This window comes from Lynx canadensis, chromosome D2, assembly GCF_007474595.2.
Source record: "Lynx canadensis isolate LIC74 chromosome D2, mLynCan4.pri.v2, whole genome shotgun sequence".
NCBI classification, from domain to species: Eukaryota; Metazoa; Chordata; class Mammalia; order Carnivora; family Felidae; genus Lynx; species Lynx canadensis.
This window is the reverse complement of record NC_044313.2, coordinates 44,161,267-44,185,112: the sequence shown is the minus strand read 5'-3', so window position 1 is coordinate 44,185,112 and position 23,846 is coordinate 44,161,267.

Below are 23,846 nucleotides of genomic sequence, written 5' to 3'. Positions count from 1 at the left end.
CCGAAGATATGCAAAGCATTATATAATTGTGGTTTGATTGGCATTTCCCTAATGATTAGTGATATTTACCTTCTTTTCATGTGCTTATTCACCATCCTCATATCTTTGGTGAAATGGCTATGCCTTCCTTTGCCCATTTTTTAAATTGAGTTGTTAGTTTTTAGTTGTTGAGTTGTAGGACTTCTTGACATATTCTGGATATCAATTTCTTGTCACATGTAGGATTGCAACTATTTTCTCCCATTCCATGGGCTGCCTTTTCAAACTGTTGATAGTGTCCTTTGATGCATAGTGTTTTTTAATTTTGATGAAGTCTAATTAATCTACTTTTTCTTTTATCACTTGTGCTTTTGGTGTCAAGTCTGAGAAATTATTTCCAAATCCAATGCCATGAAGCCTTCCTTCTATATTTTCTTTGAAGAGTTTTGTAGTTTTGACTCTTATACCTAGGTTTGTGATACTGAGTTGATATATTATATAACATAAGGGTCTAACTTCATTCCTTTGCATATGAATATCCAGTTTTCCCATCATCAATTGTTGAAATGACTGTCATTTTCCCATTAAATAGTCTTGGTGCTCTTGTTAAAAATCCTCTGAATATATACACAAGGACTTATTTCTAGGTTCTGTCTTCTAATTGATCAATTTATGTGTCTTTATGTCAATACCACACTGTTTTGATTACTGTAGATTTGTAGTGAGTTTTGAAATCAGAAAGTGCAAGAATTCCAACTTTATTCTTTTTCAAGGTTGTTTGGCTATTTGGGGTGTCTTGAGATACCACATGAATTTTAAAATGAATTTTTCTATTTCTGCAAAAAATCATTGTCAGGATTTTGATAAGGATTGCATTGACTCTCTAGACCCCTTGGGTAGTATCCCTATTTCAACAATATTATCATTTTTTAAAACACACTGGGAAAGCCAAACAAAACCCATTTGTGACAGATAATGACCTCCCTTCCTTAGCTACTCAGTGAAAGCAAATTCTAGAAGACAATTAAGTAGAAAGTGGTGATGGAGACGTCCACAGTAAAACTTTCCATCCTTGAAGATGAACAGCCCTGCAGTTTGTTATTTAGATTATCTGAAAAATAGAAGAAATCTGAGTAATAAAACAAGCCTATAATACATGAGAAGCTCTTGGCAAATGAGAACTAAAGAACTGAACTGGCGCCTGTTGCCATCAATCTGGCACCTAAGTTATAGTTCGCGGAGAGAGACTTACCATCTCTAAGTGTTCAGAAAACAGGTCAAAGGCTGTTGGCATAGCCTGTCTGTTGGTGTACAATAACCCTACATAGGGAGGTCAGACAATGAAGAGTAATCAGTTAGATAATTAATTCTCTAAAGAAGCAAAAGTAATAGACATGAAAATCAAAGCATTATAGAAAGTTTCCTGAAACGAAGAAAGCAAAAAAAAAAAAAAAATTACACGTAAAAGAATCATCAGGCTCTTGAAAGAAGTCAGTGAGAAAACACCCATAAACTGATAGTCTATGGAAGAAAAAATGTGTATGGCACATTTTTAAAGGAAAAAAAAATCCCATTAGTATCGAGCCAAAAAATTACAGTGGGCTCCCACAAAGAAACTAGGCTTGGGCTCCCACGATTCTTTTCTATGTCAATGAAAGCCAAATTGTGGAACAATTTCTGCAAAGATTGAAGGAAGAGACATTTTTACTGAAGACCAAACCAAGTTCTCTGTCAAGAGGGAACATAGCAGAAAGACATTTTCAGATATGAAAGATTAAAAAGATGCCTACATACATGTAATTTCGGAAAGTATTTTTGAGGACCCACTCCATGCAACTAAAAAATGAAGCAGAATTAATAACTCAAGATGGAGAAGTCCTAGTATAAAGGTACTGGAGGGGTATCTGACTTGGACCGAAACAGCTGGCTCCCGACAAGAACCATCACAAGCCTCGGGGTAACTATGAATTGAGGGAGATCGGCTCGGGGCCCTCTGTGGAACTCTTGGAATTCTCAGTGAAGAGTGGCATGCTGCTTTGTGGAGTGCTTCTTTGAGAAGCTTGGGTTCATGCTTCCATGACTAGAATATTCTGGAGAGTGATACGGCTGAAGGACGACTAGAACTGATCTTGGTTTTCCTGCTTGTGTCACAAGGCTATTACTCATCTTAACGTGTTTAAAAAAAATGTAGAGAAAAACCGTGCCTACTTGAGCCCTTTTCACATAATATGCTAAATGAGGTTGAATGTTAATCAAATCGAAAACATCAAATAAACATTTTTATAGTGTTAAATGTTGACAACAGGAGGCTGTTCAAGTACAGAATGTGAGAGAATTTGCTTGTCAGCCCTTCGTGGGAAAGAATGTGAGGCTGATCGCAGCTCATTACAGGTTAGCAATTTGAAGGGGCTGCTCAAGCACTGATTTGATCTCAAGCAGCAAAATAGAAGAGAGGATACAGAAATGGTGAGGAGATGGTCTAATTTTATCCTGAGCTGGTAAAATCACATTTGAACAGAGGATTTTGGAGCCAGCAGTACCAGGGTTCCCATGGGGAATGGTGATGCCAAATGGTGATGTTTGCCCTCCCATTTTCCCAACACAGTGGGTTCTGGGGTCAGGTGGGTCTGAGGAACTAGTGGGTGGCCAAGTCTCCCAACAGAATGAACAGTAATTTCTAATTTGAAGAATAAAGAGATTCGAGGACTGGGCAATAGGGGGCGTCATTACAGGAAGTACTGGTTTGGTTTCAAATGGAAAACTTGATCCTGGGGGAAGGAATATTAAAGAGAAAAGGTTTATTTATACATTTCCATATCATTATACATTTCTGATGGATGACCTATTCATTCTGCAGAGCAAGGGTGCCTTCTCTCCAAGGGATTGAATATGCCCTGCACCCCTGGATGTATGTATCAAACCCTTCATGCTGATTGCATTCAGGCCAGGGCCAAGGCCCAGCAAAATGCTAGCAGGAATCTGATCTGAAGAATCCATTCATATCTCTAGTGCTGTCAACATTCCTACGATAATTTTGGCCTTGTGAATGAAAGAACAAAATTTGATTTTGACACATGGACCTTGAACTTTAACACACCGAGGTGAAGAAATTTCTAATTCAATAGTGCATTGGTTAAACACTCTTTAGGTTATCTGTGGCTACTCCGGTGAAAGCTTGGTCTGTCTCTACTAGACGGTCAGCACGTTCAGATTATTCCAATAGACTATAATTCTTGCCTAAGAGATGAGTCTAGAAATTCTGGGCAAGAAAACCTTTTTCCCATCCAGTTTTTTAAGCCCGATGCGGATGATTTTTTGTGATCTGCTTTTCAGATTACCCATTCTCGTAATCCATCCATGCATGGTCAAAATTGCAAATATTCATAAGGAAGGTATGAATTTGGTTTGAGTTGGGTCTAACACTTGAAGGAGTTGGCATGTCAGGTGTGTGCTAAGGAAGGTTCAACAGGTTTGGGAAGAGGTACTCAATCAGAGAACAATAAGGTCATATTAATTCTGCTCTTATGAGGTGCCAAGTCATTTGAAAACTAGGTCATTTATCGATATATTCTCAAAACAATCTATGCGCAGGGAATGGGTGGGTGAGAACTGGTGAGGTTAAAAGCTTGTGTGCAGATATATGGCTTGAGTTTGGATTTGAACCCAGCTCTGGGTCACTGCTTTTCTCCATAGGCAGCATACTTCGGAGTATCTAATTGTTTTATTAGCTGAACACTGTAGGTCAGGCCAAACCAAGGTCTAGAAGCTGCTGCCTTGATTAACCTTTCCTTTACACTTCATGCCTCCTACCCCAATCTCTCTACCCCTGATTCAGGGAACTACCTGTAGGAAGGGCTTGAATAGGGCCATACCAGGGGGATGTAATCATTTTGATTTTATTGCTTGTCTTTAAGCCTGTGGCTTGGAGCTGTTTTCCATTCATCAAGGTAATGATAGCTCTTCTGAATTAAACATGATTTTCCTTCTCAGGAAAAAAAGCTCAAAGGAAACATCAGAGTTAATTAGAGAAAGTGATATTGTAGCTACTGACAGAAAGAAGCCCATCAAAGGCAATGTTAAGGGGGATCCCAAATCATCAAAGCAGAGCCATTCAGTTGCAAATTGCTTTCTATTTCAGCTTTGTAGGGCAGAGGGTGTTCTGGGACCTTGCTGGTCTGTAAACACGGGGGTCCCTACAAAAAACAAGACCAGATACCCCTTGAGAAAAGGAGCTTGAAGTTAAGATGGCCCGTCTGTGTGATTTTGATGTCCTCAGGTTTAACTGTGGACTTCATGGTATGAGGTCTTGGTCCAAATGGTGACAATCAGAACATTTATTCTCTGAGGGGGGCAGAGGTTCTTAGTGTCTTGGGCTTCCAGCTCAAATTCACCAATGTGTTCCGTACAAGCTTCTGTGCTAAGTCCTGGCTGCCTTTGTTCACTCCAGATACTTTGACAAGGCCCGGTTTTGATACCCAAAGTGATTACAAAGACTGTACTCCTAAGGCTATTTGTTTTTTTATTTTTTTGTTTTTTGTTTTAATTGGTAGACTTTGGCACCACATGAAACAGACAACATTCTGCTTCTGCTTCAGGGCCTGCTGGTACTCACTGGCAGCTTGCTTTGGGTCTCTCTTAGGATTTTGAGGCTGGCTCCTTTCTCCAACTTCCAGATCGTCCTGCTCCTTTCTCTGCTGCTGAAACTCTGACAAGAGCAATCTGGAGTTTTGCCCTTCAGGAGAGTACTTGAGAAAGTAGTACCCATGTGCTTTGGGGTTCTACTTTTCCTCCTCAGCTTTATGGAGGTATAATTGACATATAACATTGTATATGTTACGATGTAAAACATGACTTCATATATGCATACCCTGCAAAATGATTTTCCACATTAACTTTGGGTAACATCTGTCACCTCACACAGTTACACTTTTTCTTCTTGAAATGAGAACTTTTAAGATCTACTCTCTTAGTAACTTTTAAATACACAAATATAGTATTGTTAGTATAGTCAACCATGCTGTGACTATTAATTCCTAGAATTTGTTTTATAACTGGAAGTTTGTGCCTTTTGAACACCTTCACCCTTTTCCTCTACCTACCACTCCTGCCTCTGGCAACTACCAATCTGTTCTCTGTATTTATGAGTTCAGATTTTGTAAATTCCACATACAGTATTTGCGTTTTTCTTTAGCATTGAGCCCTCAGGTTTCATCCACATTGTTGCACATGGCAGGATTTCCTTCTTTTTTTTTATGACTAAGGAGTATGTATGTGTTGTATATATGTGTGTGTGTAGACACAAATTTTCTTTATCTGTTCCTCCTTTGGTGGACACTTACGTTGTTCCCTATCTGGGTTATTGCAAATAATGCTGAAATGACATGAGGGGACAGGTATTGCTTTGAGATGGTGATTTCATTTGCTTTGGGTATATATTGGGTTATACCTCTGTGGTTCCTCTGACATTGCTCCCATTAAGGTGACTCAGTGTATCTCCTCACCAAATTTACTGGGATTTTTTTGGCTGTGTCCCTTCTTGGCTTCCCAGTAGTAGTTGTGCTATGACCACATAGTTTCAGATCTCTTTTAATTTTTTTTTAAATGTTTATTTTTTGAGAGCGAGAGAAAGCACAAGTAGGGGAGGGACAGAGAGAGACACACACAGAATTGTCAGCATAGAGCTGTCAGTTGTCAGCATAGAGCCTGATGTGGGGCTCAAACCTGCAAACTGTGATATCACTACCTGAGCTGAAGTCAGACACTTAACTGATTCAGCCACCCAGGCACCCCAGTTTCAGATCTCTTAATGTGAGTGCCTAGTACTCCTTTATTTCTCCTACTAGTCAGATTCTCTCAGATGTCCTTTAACTATCTTTTTCTGATCCCTTTTATATTTTATTATTTTTTATACGTTTTTTAATTTATTTTTGAGACAGAGAGAGACAGAGCATGAACGGGGGAGGGGCAGAAAGAGAGGGAGACACAGAATTGGAAGTAGGCTCCAGGCTCCGAGCCATCAGCCCAGAGCCCGACGCGGGGCTCGAACTCATGGACCGCGAGATCTTGACCTGAGCTGAAGTCGGAAGCTCAACCGACTAAGCCACCCAGGCGCCCCTCCCTTTTATATTTTAAACTCTTTGTTTAAATCATGACCAGAATACGGTCCACATATTATAATTATTTGACATGTCATTTACAAGTGAAAAGATTTTTTTAATGTTTGTTTATTTTTGAGACAGAGAGAGAAAGAGAGAGACAGAGCATAGGCGAGAGAGGGCAGAGAGAGAGGGTGACACAGAATCAGAAGCAGGCTCCAGTCTCTGAGCTGTCAACACAGAGTCCTATGGGGGCTCAAACTCACAAACCATGAGATCATGACCTGAGCCAAAGTAGGACACTTAACCGAGTGAGCCACCCAGATGCCCCTAAAAGTTTTTAAATAGAAGATTGGCAAACTTTTTTTGTGAAAAGCCAGATAGTAAATATTTGCCTTTGGTGGCCTTGTGATCACAACTACTCAACTCCAGCATTATGTTAGAGCACAAAGACAGACATACACAATTCATACATGAATGGACATGGCTATGTTCTAATAAAATGTTATTTACAAAAACAGTGTGGTAGCCAGACCATAGCTTGCTGACTCCTGTTTTAATCTATAGGTGCTCTCTTCCTCCTGTTTCCTGTATGTAGTTTGTTAAGGGAGCTATATCATTTATTCTATAAAACAAAACTGGATTTTGCTGAGTGCATGGTCCTCTGTCCCCTGTATTTTCTGTAAATTTGTAGTTAGATATAGAGGCTTGATCTGACTCAGTTTCGATTTTTTTGGCAAGACTGATACAAAGTGGTAATGCATATTTCTGTCAACTGGCACGTCATATGAGGTTGGCTCTCTTTATATGATGTTAACAGCTATTGATGGTTATTGCCTAGGTCTATCATTTCATCAGGGTTTTGAGAAATAGTGCTTTTATAACTCCATCATTCTTTTTTCGTTTACTGGCTAGAACATTTCTTTTTTTTAATTTTTTTAACGTTTATTTATTTTTGAGAGACAGAGAGACACAGAGTGTGAATGGGGGAAGGGCAGAGAGAGAGGAAGACACAGAATCTGAAGCAGGCTCCAGGCTCTGAGCTGTCAGCACAGAGCCCAACACAGAGCTCAAACCCACGAACCATGAGGTCATGACCTGGACAATTGCTTAACCCACTGAGCCACCTAGGCGCCCCAGAACATTTCTTTAAAAAGAAACTTTACCTCGCCAACTATTTTCTTACCCAAAGATATATTTTGTTTAGGAAAGGCTAAATAAGTGTTTGATAATTTTCCTTTATTTACTAGTTTTCAAAATGATGAGTTAGTCACCTAGCATTCTCCAAAAGTGACCAATGAAGAATTTTTTTTTCTTTTAGCATAACTTTGAACTAACAGACTTAAGAATATTTGAAGTGTTTCAATCCATTGTTTTAATATCCTCTTGATGCTCAACTTTGCTATTTTGGCCAGTGGGAAATTCTTCATGGTGACTCCTCAATCCTTTTGGCAGACTTTGAATGGATCTTAAGATATTCCTTGGTTTCAGGTATGAAGACATATTCAGTATATCTTATACATTTCTTGCTCTAGACCTGAAATCAAGGAGTCCTGCTTCCTTTTAGTGGGAAATGGTAATTTGAGACCACAATCTGGGCACAAAGGGTGTTCATTACTACTGGATTGATCTTTATTTCCAGGCTTAAAAAATTAAAAAAAATTTTTTAATGTTTATTTTTATATTTGAGAGAGAGAGAGAGAGAGAGCCAGCAGGAGAGGAGCAGAGAGAGGGAGACACAGAATCTGAAGTGCACTCTAGGCTCTGAGCTGTCAGCACAGAGCAGATGTGGGGCTCGAACTCAAGAACCTTATGATCATGACCTGAGCTGAAGTCAGATGCTTAATTGACTGAGCCACCTAGGCACCCCTAGGCTTTCTTATTTTTTAATAAAACTAGGAAATATTTTAAAGTTAAAATCAGCTTGAGCTCATATTGGCACTTCCATTCAAATTCAGGACCACAGAATTTTATGCAACTGTGTTTATTTTGCATCTATTCAAATTACTTTGTTTTAAAATCACCAAAAATATTTTCTTGGTGTTATCCCATGATAATGGTATGCCCCCATAGAGCTGTGTCCCTTTGTTTCATTCATCTTTTTATTTAAATTTTTTTAAATTTAATTATGTTTCATAATTATATAAAAATTTTACACAACCCCAATTTCAAAGCTGTAGATCTAAAAAATACAATTTTCTCTTTGACTTCTGCCCTTCTGCTTCTACATTCTGTCTACAAATAATCATTATATTTTTGTTTGTTTATCCTTCCATTTAAAAAATAAAAGCAAATAGTCATATATCTATATGCCACCCCCTTCTTAGATGAATAATAGCATGCTAGAAATACTTTTGTCCACATTGCCATTTTCAGACAATAATATATCCTGGAGATCATTTGATAGCTGGATATGGAAACACCCTAGTTCCTTGATTGGGCTGCTTGGTACTCCGTTATGTAGACATACCATAATTTATTCAGTCACCTTCCAATGTTAATGGACATTTGGGTAATCCCCAGGCTTTTGTTGATTAAATATCTCTGCAGCTAACTTATGCAGCTGTCTTTTTGTTGTTGTTTTGCCATTGCACCATCCAGATAGATTCCTAGAAGTTGGATTGCCAATTGAAAGGTTAAAAGTGCATGAAATTTTACTAGATACTGCCAAATTACCCTCCACATAGGTTTTTTCATTTAGTATTCCCACCAACAATTTATTAAAATGCCTATTTCCTCATAGACTTTTCAAGAGTATGTTACCAAACTTTTTGGAATTCTGTCAACCTATTTGAAAAATATTATTTGTGTAGTTTTGATTTTCCTGTCTCTTATTAAGGTGAGGTCGAGCATCTTTCCCTATGTTTAAAGGCATTTCTTTTCTCTGAATTGGCTCTTTGAGTCTCTTGCCATTTTTCTATGAGATTTTTCTTGGTCTTTTTCTCTATGTTTATAATATGGATATTAGCCCTTGGTGATATAAATTAAAAGTCTTTCTTTCAATTTGCCATTCATCTTTTTAAATTTCATATAGTTATTTTTGCCTGGAGTTCATTTTTACTGGAATACCAGGCATACAAATCCTTTTCCTTAGTGCATTTGGATTTTAAGTGCTAGCTAAGAAAGCTTCTTCTACTCCCAGATTTTGGAGGCATTCACTCTTACCACAACCCCTTTTCTTAGTACTTACAAGATTTTATTTTACTTTATTTTTTATTTACATTTAAATGCCTGATCCATTTGGAATATATATTTGAACATGATATAAGGAATAGATCCAATCTTACTTCTGTCGTTATTTAATTATCTCAATAGCACTTATTAAATAGTCCTTCTTTCCCTACTGATTTGAGATTCTGACTTTATTGTACATTAAATTTCCATGTAAAATTGGGTCTGTATCTGAATTTTCTATTGTCCATTGGCATATGTTTATTTATGCATCAACACCACACTTTTTTAACGATAAAGTTTTTGTAATTAACTGTAGTATCTAAAAGGGCTAACCACACATCCTTGCCAGCTTCCACTCTTCCTTTTCAGGATTTTGCTGGATATTCTTGTGTGCTTGTTCTTCCAAATATATGTTATAGTTAATGAGCACGGCTCCAGAAAACGATCCGATTCTTTCTTTCTTTCTTTCTTTCTTTCTTTCTTTCTTTCTTTCTTTTCTAATCCATCGAATTTGTCAATTTAAGAAAGATTTCTGTGATATTGATTGCTTGCTTCTGTCTGAGAACATGGTATGTCTTTCCAGTTGTTCATGGCTTAGTACTTAAGGTTTTTTTCTTTTGGTCTCCAGATCTTCTTTGGCTAGCCTACCTGTCTACTTCACTTTCTTGTATTTGAAGACCTGAGGACCTTGTTGAATCACACTTATTTCCTTTAAAATGGAGACACCAAATCTGTTAGCAATTTTGTCTTCCTTCCAGTGCCAGATCCCAAGATGCACACATTCTACCTTTCTATGTGGACTGTTTTCCAAAACTGCTATTACGTAGCTTATGTCTTCATTGGCCACATGCTCCTGAAGCTCCTATGTTGTGTTTTCAGGACACTGTCACTGGGAAACCGAGGCTGCTGGTCAAGAGATGTGCTGTATCATCTTCTGTTTAATCATCTTTTACATGCAGCAGGCATAAGCCCATCAGTCACAGGAAATATTTGGAGAATGGGATTATTCCTAGAGTATATTAGTTGGTAGAACTCCACTTTCAGCTGCCAATCATGGTTAAGAAAACTAAAATCAGAAAGGCTGAGCTTGCAAAAACTGTCTCAAAATGACAGGCATCTGTCATTCTTTCCCAAATTTTATGTAATCCTCCAGAAGTGACAGCGGCACAGAAAAAGACATACAGCAAACAGAGAGATTCCTTTGCTGTAAATGAGAACACCTAAAGTACCCTGACTCTCCGTTGCTCCCTGCAGTGAAATTAGAGCTTTAAATGGAACCTTAATAATGGAACAATCTCTAGGTTTATTGATTTTCTTCAATAAGTTTCTTAACCTACTCAGCCATGTTTTTGTTTTCCAACATAAAGCAGAGTCTAATTCTAAGTGCTTGATGTTAAGTTATTTGAAGTGTTGAAATGAACACAGAAGGTAGTGGGAAACTAATTTAATCAGCTCTTGTTACAAAGGGAAAACAATATAAATACCCGTTAGACAATATTTATTTATTTGGTGCCACAAAACATAAGAGTCGGCTTTCAAAAACTATGTAAAATACAGTTGGCGTGCTATAAGAAAATAAATCCCAGGACCAGAAAAATTTAAATCAAGACACAAGGTCAAGATTGCTGGGCAGGGGTGTTGGGTGTGTGTTAGAATCCAGAAGTAGTAACTGGAGAATCTTAAATTTTTTTTTAATGTTTATTCATTTTTTGAGATACAGAGAGACAGAACGTGAGCAGGGAGGGGCAGAGAGAGAGAGAGAGAGAGAGAGAGAGACAGAGAGACAGAATCTGAAGCAGGCTCCAGGCTCTGAGCTTTCAGCACAGAGTCTGACATGGGTTTCGAACTCATGAACTGTGAGATCATGACCTGAGCTGAAGTTGAATGCTCAACTGACTGAATTACCCAGATGCCCTGAGATTGAGATTGGAGAATCCTAGATATTTACTAGTAATGACTTGAATATTCATTTCTAAGATTCCTAGTACCCATGTTAAAAGCAGAAACATAGTTGTTGTTTTTTTTTTTTTTTTAAAAGCAGAAACATAGAATCAACTTCGTTTTCTATGTAGGAGATGCCAAATGGTGGACTGGCAATGTCTCCATCAAATTCTTTACTGAATATACCAACAAGTCTTTATCACTCCTTTCTGTGGTAGCTGGAACATCAGGCAAAGCCATGATGCCAGAGCATAAAGTATGATCCAGAAGGGGATTCTGAGACCATGTGATGCCAAACTGGTGGTCTAGCTAAGCCTGTAGACTCCATAATCATCACATGAAGGCCTTTGTAGAGAGGACCTACAGGGAAGGAGATCTTAGTGTGTCTGAAAAGGAAGAGTGGGGGCTGGCGATGTGTGGTTAGCCCTTTAAGGCACTAAAATTAATTATAAAAGCTTTATCATTCAAACAGTGTGGTATTAAAATGATTCTGAATCATAAAACCAGAAATTTATATAGTTACATTTAAAAGGAGATAGTTTCAGAAATTCCAATGGAAACTTGTGCTTCATTGTTTCTGGAAACCAACATTCTTAAAGCTGATTTTCAACTTTGTTGACATATCAGGGGTCACACCAGCATCCTACAGAATGCCTTTCTTTAGAAGTACAAATGTTGGTGTGATATGGGTGGGGCCCAAAGCTCACCATGCTGAAACTTAAAGGAATTATGAATACAGCTGGTTCTGGAACACTGAGAGAACATCCTGGGATGGCTTTCCCACCTACGTAGCTCACAGAACTGGGGGAGGGGAGTCTGCAGAGCTGCTAGCTGTTGGTGAACACGGAAGCTAGATCAGACTCTTCTTGGAAGTTGTGAATGGGAAAATATTTTTTTTTGGTAAGAGTCGCTGTGCAAATTTATTGGCCTCATTAGTAATTAGTGAAGGTTTTATGAACAAAGAGATGGCACATAAACATTCAGCTTATGCTATGTGCTGTTTCCAAATCACAGTACTTGCTGTGATTTATGAGATGAAATGAGAATGGAAAATGTGGGCTACAGCATCCATCGCCAGTGAAAGAAAACAATTGCAAGCCTTTCACTGCGTCACGTTGAGGAGCTCAGTAATAAACACGAAGGGGTTCGAAGGGTACCTATCATTAGTGCATTTTGCCAACCTTTGCTTGTTGGGAATACAGGGTATGGGGCTGTATTCAGACACTGCAAGTGTACTTGCCCTTCTGATATTTGGGTTACACAACACCCAATAGGTCAAGGGAGACCTGGGAACTAACTCCTCCATATCTACACTGAGCATGCCACAAAAGCCTGGGAGCCCCTTTCTTCCACCTTCTCTGTTTGGACTACTCTATCTGCCTTTCCTCTTAGAAGTGAAAAGAAGAGGATTAAACATACCTGACTTAGCAACATTGAACATTCTTTAGTTAGTTATTTTTGCTTTCCTACTAGTTCTGTAGCATTCTTTATTAACAGATTGAAACATAAACTGGTTAAGTGTGTAGCTATTCTTACTCCAAACAGGGGAAAGAGTGTTGCTTTTGGAGTCGGCTGGGCCTGGGTTCAAATGTCGTATCTACCACTTAGTTATTTGAGCAGATGATGGAACTCCTTTGAGCCTCCCTGTCTATGTGAAATGGGGGCTGTGCTACTTACCACACAAGGCTGTTGTAGGGATTAAGTAAAAATAAATCACATAAAGCACCTTGCCCAGCTCTTGGCACACAGTGTACCCTTGGTAAAATACTATGTTCTGAACTTTCATGTGGTTAGATGCCAGGTCCACGCTCTTTTTTTTTTTTTTTTTTTTTTTTTTAAATTGCAATGTATTGTCAAATTGGTTTCCATACAACACCTAGTGCTCATCCCTATTAGGAAGCATTGATTACTTTCAGAATAGCTCAGTCTTTTCATTGCTGGCTCTCTTTTCCAAGGCACCACACAGATAGCACTCAATACCCTGCAATCCTGGCAGGTGAGAAAACAGAGAGGCTCCCAGGGCTGCAGAGCTGGCTGGGGGCCTCATTTCCTCCAGAGACAGGTGTCTCCGTCTAGAATTAGACAAATATGAGTGTTGGCAGAGATGTCAGAGCACAGAGCATTGGCGGTGTCGGCCAGGCTCTAGGAGGGGCAGGCCTCATCGGGTTCAGAAGGCTCTCTCTGAGCCCTGAGAATATTGTCAGGGCCCCCCCCCCCACAATCAGTCTTCAGACTCATTCATACTAACCAAACTTTCCAAAGACTAGAAGCCACAATACTTTGTGCTGTGATAGATCTTCCTTCCACCTAGATCACACCCATCCAACTATCTGAGAACCCTAAGAGCAATTGCGGATCGTCATTATAATCTTCAGAACCACCATTTATTCAGTGTCACGTGCTGAGTACAACCATGTTTTTAATCTTAGGTTGGGTTTCCCGCTTCAGCCATGGCCAGGCCAAGGAAGTAACCTGAGCGGACGTGAGACAGGGCAGAGGAGATGTCTAACACAGCCTTTAATCCTACAGCAATGCCACAAGAGAGTTGATACTAGTGTCACTTCACTGATGGAGTGAAGCCTGGAGGAGTGAAATAACTGACTTGTGGTCATGGAGCTCTAAATGGCAGGGCCAGAATTTAAATGTAGGCTCATGTTAGTTTTGAAGCCTGTGCTGGATTGCTCTGCTCTGACGCTAGGCTAGACACGTTGCATTTGTCCCTCTAAATTCTCTCTCTAACCTTCTCTGCCCAGGGAAGATAATCTGCAGGAATTACATCACAGTGCTGCCTTTCCCGCCAGCTTCTGGTTGGGATAGTGCAATGAGGAGCACCATCAAGCAAGCGATCAGAGGGAGAAGGGTGTGATCAGGGTAGTTACTTCTTTGGCTTTCTCCCTAAAGGTTGCCTGGGACTGGCTAGGTCCCATGATGATCACAGTTTGCCCAGGATGTTTATTCACACTTCTTTTTCCTTCTTGGTTCTCATGAGTACCTCCTTCTCTCGCCCCTTCAATCCTGGGGGGGGTGGCATGATTAGACTTGTGATTTCCTTATTCTGCCCCTGTCTCTTGGAATTGTTCTGTCTTGAGTGTGCTGTGCTTTGCTGGCGAGACCCCAATTCATGAAGCCTCCTCCCCGATGTGGCTGGAAAAGCGCAAAGTCCTAGCATAGGTGTTGTCTCGGTAGGTCAGCCTCAGTGTGACTTACCCATGGCATAAAGCAGAGGTCTCTGTGACCACAGATGGCTCACGCGCTGAGAGTACTCTGGCCACCAGGGGGTACCGAGAGATGTTAATACATCGTTGCTCACGATTTCTCCTTATCTAAGTTTCACGCAGACAAATCTTTCCATATACACAATTTTTCTCAGTTATATTAGTAATTTAGCAACAACAGCTTAACCTTCCACTATACTTTGCTTTGGTGTCCAAGCCTGTATCTGCCTTCTTCAGGTGAGGTAACAGCTGTTCCTCGAGGTGTTCCTGCATGTAGCTAATCTCTTTAGTTCTGGGCGGATTGTGCTCATTTTCCTCACGGGCGATCAGAGTATTTCCAAGTATTTGGGAGACAGAGAAGAGCTATCAGTTCAGTTCATCAGGTGGTGAGCCTGTTGGGTTGAGGCTCCCACTTCCTCCTTGAAGCCTGAATGTCTTCCCTTCAGTCACCAGGACTTGGCTGGGAGGAGATAGGTGTGTCCCTGCCTCCTCTGCAAACTCTAGCTCGCTTTTATGCCTCTCAGTACCTCTAGGTGTTCCACAATTCGCTGCATTCATTTTGAATTAAAAAAGAAAAAAAAAGAGACCAACTCTGCGTTTGAACAAACATGTTTTTATTCAGGGTTTAAAGCATTTCTTTTATGGCTCCCCTGCCGTGCCTCTGATTGTTTCCCTTTCCTTGGAGCATGAGTGATTGTTTATTAAACATAATAATAATAATAAAGTGGAGGTAGGGTCTCTTAGCTGGCATTAGTTCAGATTCCAATTTAATCTTTCCCTGGCCTCACTTCATTACAAGTCTATTCGATTGTGTATTTCGTAACCAGCATGTGTCACGGTGAATGAAGTCAAGCTTCAGAATAACATGTCAGTAAGATGATTGTTCATAGAACACACAGTACCTCTGGTCTATAATTAAAAAAAAAAAAAAAAACCTGGCTCGAAAAATCATGATAAGGAACTTGCTTCATTGCATAGAACCCAGGAGCTTTGAAGTAGCAAAGGCTGCCTTCCAGAGCCAAGAGACTGGTCCCTATGAATGTCAGGACAGGGAGAGATGTTTCCTAATCTCTTAGGGGAGTGAGTAGGGCTCTTCTGGACCACTGAGAGGCTAGGAGGGGCAGGAGCCTTTAATACTTATTTTTCCAGGAACAGTGCTTAGGACAATGGGGTCTGCCTCCTTTTTTTTTTTTTTTTTCAGTGTTTGTTTATTTTGAGAAAGCAAGCCAATGAGCAAACAAGGGTGGGCAGAGAGACAGAGAGCAAGGGAGAGAATCCCAATCAGGCTACCTGCTAAAGGCAAAGAGCCCAAGGCAGGGCTCAACCTCAGGAACCATGAGATCGTGACCCGAGCTGAAATCAAGAGTTGGACCTTTGACCAACTGAGCCACTCAGGCTCCCCTGGGCTCTGCCTCTTATTAGCAGTATGGCCTCAGCTTCTTCAACTATAAAGTAGGGATGACAGTAACTATATCCAGCTGCTTTTGTACAGATTGCAAAACCACTTATATACTACAAGTGATTAGCAGCGTGCCTAGTACATAATTGGTGCCCAACGTATGGTAGCTATTTTTGTTATTGTCCAAGATTATGTTACAAATAACCTTAATGATTGTCAGAAATAATGATTGTCTCACAGGACTTTGGGTCACCATTGGAAGGGGAGAAAAAGATGATGCTGTTCATATGAGGGTCTAGGTGAACATCTAGATTCAGAAGTGGAAGAAATGATCTTTGGTTATAATGAGGAAATAAAACATTCTATGCGTCTGGAGCTGAAGACAACTTCCCAAGAACATGATCTAGTTACATTAAAAAACATGGTTGCCTGACAAAAGAAGATGTGCAGGTGGCAAATAAGCATATGAAAGCACATTGTAAATCATCAAGGGAAATGCAAATTACAACAACAAAGAGGGGCACCTGGGTGGCTCAGTCGGTTAAGCATCCTACTCTTAAATTTTTTTTTTAACATTTATTCATTTTTTGAGAGTGAGAGAGACAGAGTGTGAGTGGGGGAGGGGCAGAGAGAGTGGGAGATACAGAATCAGAAGCAGGCTCCAGGCTATGAGCTGTCTGCACAGAGCCTGGCATGGGGCTTGAACTCAAGGACAGCGAGATCCTGATTTGAGCTGAAGTCAGACACTTGAGTGACTGAGCCACCCAGGCACCCAAGCATCCCTCTCTTTATAGAACCTTGCAGGGCTCTGCACTGACAGCAGGAAGCCTGCTTGGAATTCATTCATTCTCTCTCTCTCTCTCTCTCTCTCTCTCTCTCTCTCTCTCTCTCCCTCTCTCTCTCTCTCTCTCTTAAAATAAATAAATGAACTTAAAAACAACAACAACAACAAAGAGATGCCACTACATACTTTTACAAAGGCCACAATCCAGAGCACTGACACCAACAAAAGCTGGTGAGGATGTTTAGCAACAAGAACTCTCATACATTGTGGATGGGAATACAAAATGGCACAACCATTTTGGAAGACAGTTTGGCAGTTTCTTACAAAACTAAACATACTCATACTGTGCAATGCAGCAATTATGCTCTTTGATACTTGCCCAAAGGAGTTGAAAACTTAGGTCCACACAAAAACCTGCACACAGATGTTTATAGCAGATTCATAATTGCTAAAACGTAGAAGCAACCAAGATGTTTTTCATTAGGTGAATGAATAAACTGTGATACATCCAGACAATGGAGTATCACTCAATGCTAAAAAAAAAAAAAAAAAAAAAAAAAAAAAAGAGCTGTCATCAAGCTGTGAAAAGACATAGAAGAAATTTAAATGCGTATTACTAAGTGAAAGAAGCCAATCTGAAAAGGATATGACATTCTGGAAAAGGCAAAGCTATGAATACAGTAAAAACACCAGTGGTTGTCAGGGCTTGATGGGGGTGGAGGGAGAGATGAATGGGTGAATCAAGGGATTTTTAGGGCAGTGAAAACACTCTGTATGATACAATGATGATATAGATACATGTTGCACATGTCTATGTCCAAACCCATAGAATGTACAACACCAAGAGTGAACCCTAATTAAACTATGGATTTTGGTTTACTATGATGTGTTAATGTAAGTTCGTAAATTGTAACAAGTATACTGCCTGGTGGGGGATGTTGATAATGAGGAAGGCTGTGCGTGTGTGGGGGACAAGGGGTATATGGCAAATCTCTGTACCTCCCCCTTAGTTTAGCTGTGAACCTAAAACTGCTTTTATAAAAAGAAGTCTTAAAAAAAAAGGCAGTTGCTGGACTGTGTGCAGAAGACAAGGATAGGACTGAAGAAGAAACAAGAGCCTGAAGTCTGGGAATGAGGGGTTAGGGTGGCATGGGTGGGGCAGGGTATGGGCCCAAGGTTAAGGAAGCCCAAAACTTGGGAGAAAAGAAATGCCTCAGAGGCTTTTGAAGCTTTTTGTTGTAGGATCCATGATGTAAACCTTCTCTTCTCTGTCCTGCAGGATAGCCTAGAGTGCATCCATCTAGTGTACAAATTCTTTGTTTGGATTTTTAGGTGAGCTCAAAGTTTGCTGAGTTCTATCGGTTGATTGTTGTAGGTGAAAACTGGGAGTTTAATGAAACATTGGAGACAGGGAAAGATGAGGCAGTTGTCCTATGGACATCTTAGATGTCCCCTGAGGATTCCAGCTAGGGGAATGTTGACACGGCGATCTGTTGGCCTCCTCAGGACAGGTACTCAGCCAAGCTCACATCTCCTAGTTTAAGGCTGGTCAAATTGGTTCCCAGCAAAGCAAGTGCGCTCCTCCTCCCATAAACCCTCTGTAAGGGGTGGTAGTATTTTGAAATGAGGTCATTTATAGAAGTTGTATTCTTGAGAATTTTCACTGAAGCTCCTATTCTAGGTAGTTTAGAACCAGGAAATTTATTTAAGGAAGAGCTAAAACCAGGAAGAGGAATATAACAGTTATCTAAATAATATGATAGCTAGTTTTAGGTCCTAACCATTCATGTTGAAGTCAGTTAACTCTACCCATGTATTTCAGGTGACCGACCTGGAGTTGGGCCCATGACTTGGAAGGGAAACAGAAAGCCTGTGGGAGTAAGGAGTATATTCTGGATTTTAGACTTGGCCCAGTTTTCTAATTGCATGTGTGTTATTTAACAAAACACAGCATTCCTAAGTAACATTGAGATGTTTTTGTGTTCTGAAACTCCAAGCAACTTGGGGCTGAGATAGATCAGTAGTCTACTCTGGCCACAGGATCTGTGGTGATTTCTAGCTAACCATATGGCATACAGGCATATTCCTTGTTCTAGGAGGAGTGCATGCCCTGACATTTATCCAAGGCCTGGAGAATTTTGTTCTGGACTACTGCAGTTTCTCAGGCATTGGCATTTTTTTCAGAGTCAAGCTCAAAGGCCTGATGTCAGAACAGCCAGGTTATAGGAACTCCTCTATTTCTCACTGAGGCTATCACATGGCCCTACTACTTAGCTGTCTTAAAGGCCCAGGCAAGAAGAGTGGGACCTAGGAATTTAATATCACTGGAGAAAGGTTTGATCCCTCTCCTTGAAACCCTTTTTTCTTCTGGTTTCTGGGATATTGTGCTCTCTTGGCTCCCTCCTGCCTCACTGGTGCTTATTTACACCAGGATGAGCTCTTCCTCATCCCATTGACTTTTTTGTTTTTTAATTTTTTAACGTGTATTCATTTTTGAGAGACAGAGAGAGACAGAGCATGGGCGGGGAAGGGTCAGAGAGAGAGGGAGACACAGACTCTGAAGCAGGCTCCAGGCTCTGAACTGTCAGCACAGAGCCCGATGTGGGCTTGAACGCACAAACTGGGAGATCATGACCTGAGCCGAAGTTGGACGCTTAACTGACTGAGCCATCCAGGTGCCCCCATCCTATTGACTCTTAATGTTGGATTCTCCATGGCTTACCCTTGTTCTTTTCTCTTCCCATTTATATGTGCACTCTGGGTGACATTACCCAGTCCTATGTCTTTAAATATTTAAATATGCTGACAACACTCAAATGTTTACGTCTCCTCTTGAGATTCTAGACATATATTCAACTGTAGACTTCATATTTACACTTGAATGTTTCCTCCTCTCTAACTACACATGTTTCAAACCAGAAACTTGATATTTTCCCCCTCTCCTTCCCAAATAACACTCCCCAGCATCCCCTAAATTAGGAAATGTTGCCTAAATTCACCTTCTTGCTCGGGCTTATATACTGACATAATCCCCAACTCCTTTCTTTCACACTCCACATCTAGTTGATCAGAATGTTTCCAGAATCTGACCACCAGATTCTCTGCTACCATCTGCCCAAGCCACCATGGCCTGTCACCTGGTAACCAGCCAGAAACTCCTAACCAATCTTCCTGCCTTCATGTATTCTCCCTGCAGCCAGAGGAACCATTGTAATGTGTGAATCTAAACATGACATTCCCATTCAGTAACTTGATATTCCTCTTTGAGTTAAAATCCAAATCCACATCAAGATCTCCAAGGCTTTAAATTATCTAGTGTCTGCTTTGATCTCATCTTTTCTCCAGCAATGTTGGCCTCCTCACTGTTCCTTGAACACAAAGAGGGTTCTTCTGTCCCCTGGACTTTGGACTTGTTCTTTTCTCTGCCTGGATTGATCTTCCCTCAGATATATACTCATAGCGCCGCCCCTCAGTTCATTGAGGCTTCTGCTTAAATGTCCCATGTTAACAGAGCTGTCAGGGACCATAGTATCTGAAATAGCACATTCTATTACTTTCTCTCCTCTTACTTTTTTCTTCATGTACCTGTTGTTCAATTATTCCTATGTGTGTTTTTATTATGTATTGATCTGTTTATTTCTTTATACTTGATCTCCCTTCACTAGACTAGAAGCTTTGTCTGGTTTGTTCTTGCATATATTCTAAACACCTAGAATAGTGTCAGACACAATGCAGGCACTCCACAAATATGGGTTGAATGGATGAAGGTACGAGTAAATTAGGGAATGAGAAAGCGTGTGGGTTCCCAGTGAAAAGAACATATGTACTCAACATAATTGGATTCATGTAAACTTTTCTAGAAGGCAATTAATCCTTTGGGCAAAGAGCCCCCTTTGATAGTTGGCAATATCCCTGCATCTGAAATGGGTAGAGCATTACATGGTGGATGGTTGTGGACAAGCTGCTATAGGTGACCCTACTTACCCCCGTTTTAATATTTTAGCTTATACTAGGGTCTTCGGAATAGAAAAGGCCCTATGGGTATGAGGCTTGACTCTGACCTGTAGCAGCTATTTGTTCTCAGGAAAGTTACTTAACCTTTGTGATTGTTTACCTTGCTTGTGCAAAACTAGGATATATACAGGGCCTCCCGTACACAGTTATTGTCCAGATCAGATGTGGCATACGTAATACTTAATACTGTGCCCAGCACATAATAAGCACTCCATAAAGAGTAGCTGCTTTGAAGATGATGATGATGATGGTGTTGATGATGTTGCTTCTGTTGCCAACTGGAAGGCAGTATGGTTTCGAAAATAATGGGAGCACACAATCAGGAGACTGAGTTTAAGCCTTCTCCTATTAGCTCAGCTGATAGTAGATACAGCAAATATATATTGGATGAATGATTCTCATCAGTCAGTGGCCTTTCCCTGCATGAAGCTTTCTGCAGCTGGGCTCAGGGCCTCTGGGCAAGCATGGTGGGGGAGTGACTTTGTATCACTCTCAGCCTCTGGCTTCAGAGCCGATGTAGATGTTAATAAGCAGCTGTGATTGGGTGATCCATGGAAGGAAAATATGCTAGACTCACTCTCAGCTCATTCTCCTTCTGTGAAAGTCTATTGGTGGTCATCCTCCTGGTCAGTCAGAAACCCGGGTCCTTATCCTCAGCAGGGTCACGATTCTATACCTGACATTCTCTCTGTGGTCCTTACTTCTGACTCATTGTTCCCTTTGGTCTCTTTCTGTGTGTGTGGCCTTCCATGTCTCTTTGTTTTTGTTTTTGTTTTTGTTTTTCTGTCTTTCTTTTCTTCTGTTTCTTCCTCTCCCCCTCGATCCCTTTCTGTCTTCCTTATTTTCCCTTACTATTTGTGTCTTCCTCTTTTCCTTTCTTCCCACATAATTTCTGTCTCTACCTTCTTTCCCTTCACTTAAGAGGACAGCCACAGGGGTCAAGGCTGGGTGCCCATGTGTCTGGTCACTGTCTATGGCTGTCCTGGAGTGTAGGAAGCCTCACCTGTTCTGGGGGCCAAGGGCATAGCAGAGTGCTACTCCTTCTCTCCATCTTCTCCATCCCATAAGCATGCTTTTTACCAGGGTCCCATGATCCTGGGAAATTATAGGGAGATTTAGAGAAGGGAGGATTATTATTGATTTTTTCTTCTAGTTCCATTTCAGGGGATTGGAAAGAAACATCTAAGATTGTATGACTCAGAGTAATGGACCTTCACAGGGAGAAACTTCAGTGAAAGAACACAGTTATGGGCTCTGGAATTTCTGGCTTCTAGTCCTGAGCCTTCCAAATAATTATCTGTGCATTGTTTTGATAAGTTGCTTCCTTTGTCTGGGCTGCGGTTTCCTTATCTGGGAAAGAAAGGGTTTAAACTGTCTTTTGTTTTTAAATTTTATTTTTTGTTTTCTGACTTGTTTCTTTTTCTTTTCTTTCTTTTCTTCTTTCTTTCTTTCTTTCTTTCTTTCTTTCTTTCTTTCTTTCTTTCCTTAGAGAGAGAGAGAGAGAGAGAGAGAGAGAACACACATACAGGAGGGGCAGTGAGAGAGAGATAGAGAGATAGACAAAGTCCCAAGCAAGCTCTGCACTGCTAGCTCAGAGCCTGATGCAGGGCTCAAACCCACAAACTGTGAGATCATGTCCTGAGCTGAAACCAAGAGTTGGATGCTTAACTGACTGAGTCACCCAGGTTCCCCTAAACTATCTTCTAAGGTAACTCTGCCTCTAGGCCCCCAACAGTTTTAAATTGAGAAGTAAAATTCAGTGTTATTCCTCACACTTAATACTTTACCTCCATCCAGTAGTGATCCTAGGACAACTGTGGCCTCATCTCTTACCTCAATGCTAATGTGGAAAGCAACTCAATATATTGAAGAACCATGTTGGTGTGGACATTTGTCCTTTGAATTCTGGCCAACACATGCACATACTTTTCCTGCAAGTAAACCTTCAGCTTGTTCTATGGAAAGTTATGACACGAACAAAGTCAGTCTGCAATTTTTAAGTTTATGTCAAGGCCCTACCTAGTCACAGTCACTGTTGGGTGCTCTACCGCTCCATTTGCATGCACGAGGCACAAATAGAGTGGAGAAGAGCCTCTTTTCTGTCCAAACATCCCTATGCTTTTTTTTTGGAGTGATTGCTTCTTTCTCAATCTTAAGATGTGGCTCTAATGAAGGATGTCTGTCATAATATTCCCACCTCCATACACAAGGGCTGAGCGTGTGACACATATACCAACCAATATCCTTCCGGAAATGGCTTTTTTGTTTTGGTATAGATGTGGAACTGCCAGCAGCTGTGGCCCCTGCCCCATGTAGGAATCAGTTCTATAAAGGAGAGAAGAGAGCCAGCGCTCTGAGAGAAACAGAGACAGGGATGGGTGAAAAGAATCCTGGTGGCATTTGAATTCTTGGTTCTGCACCTTAGGCTCAAATGATCCAAGTTTCTGCCTCCCTGAAGCTTGGTTATTGGAGTCTTCTTTAGAATCAGTTCGGTAAACCACCGGGAGCACCTAATAAACTTCCTTTTTTGCTTTAATCCAGGGTGGGTTGGTCTCTCTCATCTTTTGTAGAGTGGGAAAGCAGTGAAGGTGGCTGGATTAGAGTTTTCCATAGAAATAGATCTAATAGGAGGTTAATTTCAGTAGATGAAATTTTTGTGAGGAATTGGCTCAGGTGATTATGGTGGCCGAGAAGCCCCAGGAAGTGCCATCACCTAGCCGGGGAACTATGAAGGCTGGTGTGTAGTTTGAATGCTTGAGAGCCAGAGGGCTGATGGTGTAGATTCCGGTCTGGACTGAAGGAGAGCTGAAGGCAGGAGAAGATCCATGTCCCAGCTCATGTAGTTTCCTTCTTCACCCTTTTTGTTCTGTCAGGACAGCTTGGGTGATGTCCACTCACACTGGGGAGGGGTGTCTGCTCTACTCAGTCCACCAATTCACATCCCAGTCTCTTCCAGAAATGCCCTCACAGACATGCCCAGAAATAACATTTAACCAGGTATCAGGGCATCCTGTCAAGTTGACACATAAATTAACTATCACAGTGGCCACGAGGCTGGGCTGGTTGGTCGCCTCACATGCTCAGCTGGGGAGCAGGTCTCCACTTCCTCATTATGTCTCAGCTCTGCCACTACATGCTGTGTAACCACCTGTGATCTGTTTACCTTCTCTACCACCACTGGAGGTTCCCTTGGCCTCAGACCCTCACCTTCAACCTGTCAGTTGAAAAAATTGAACTAAATAGTC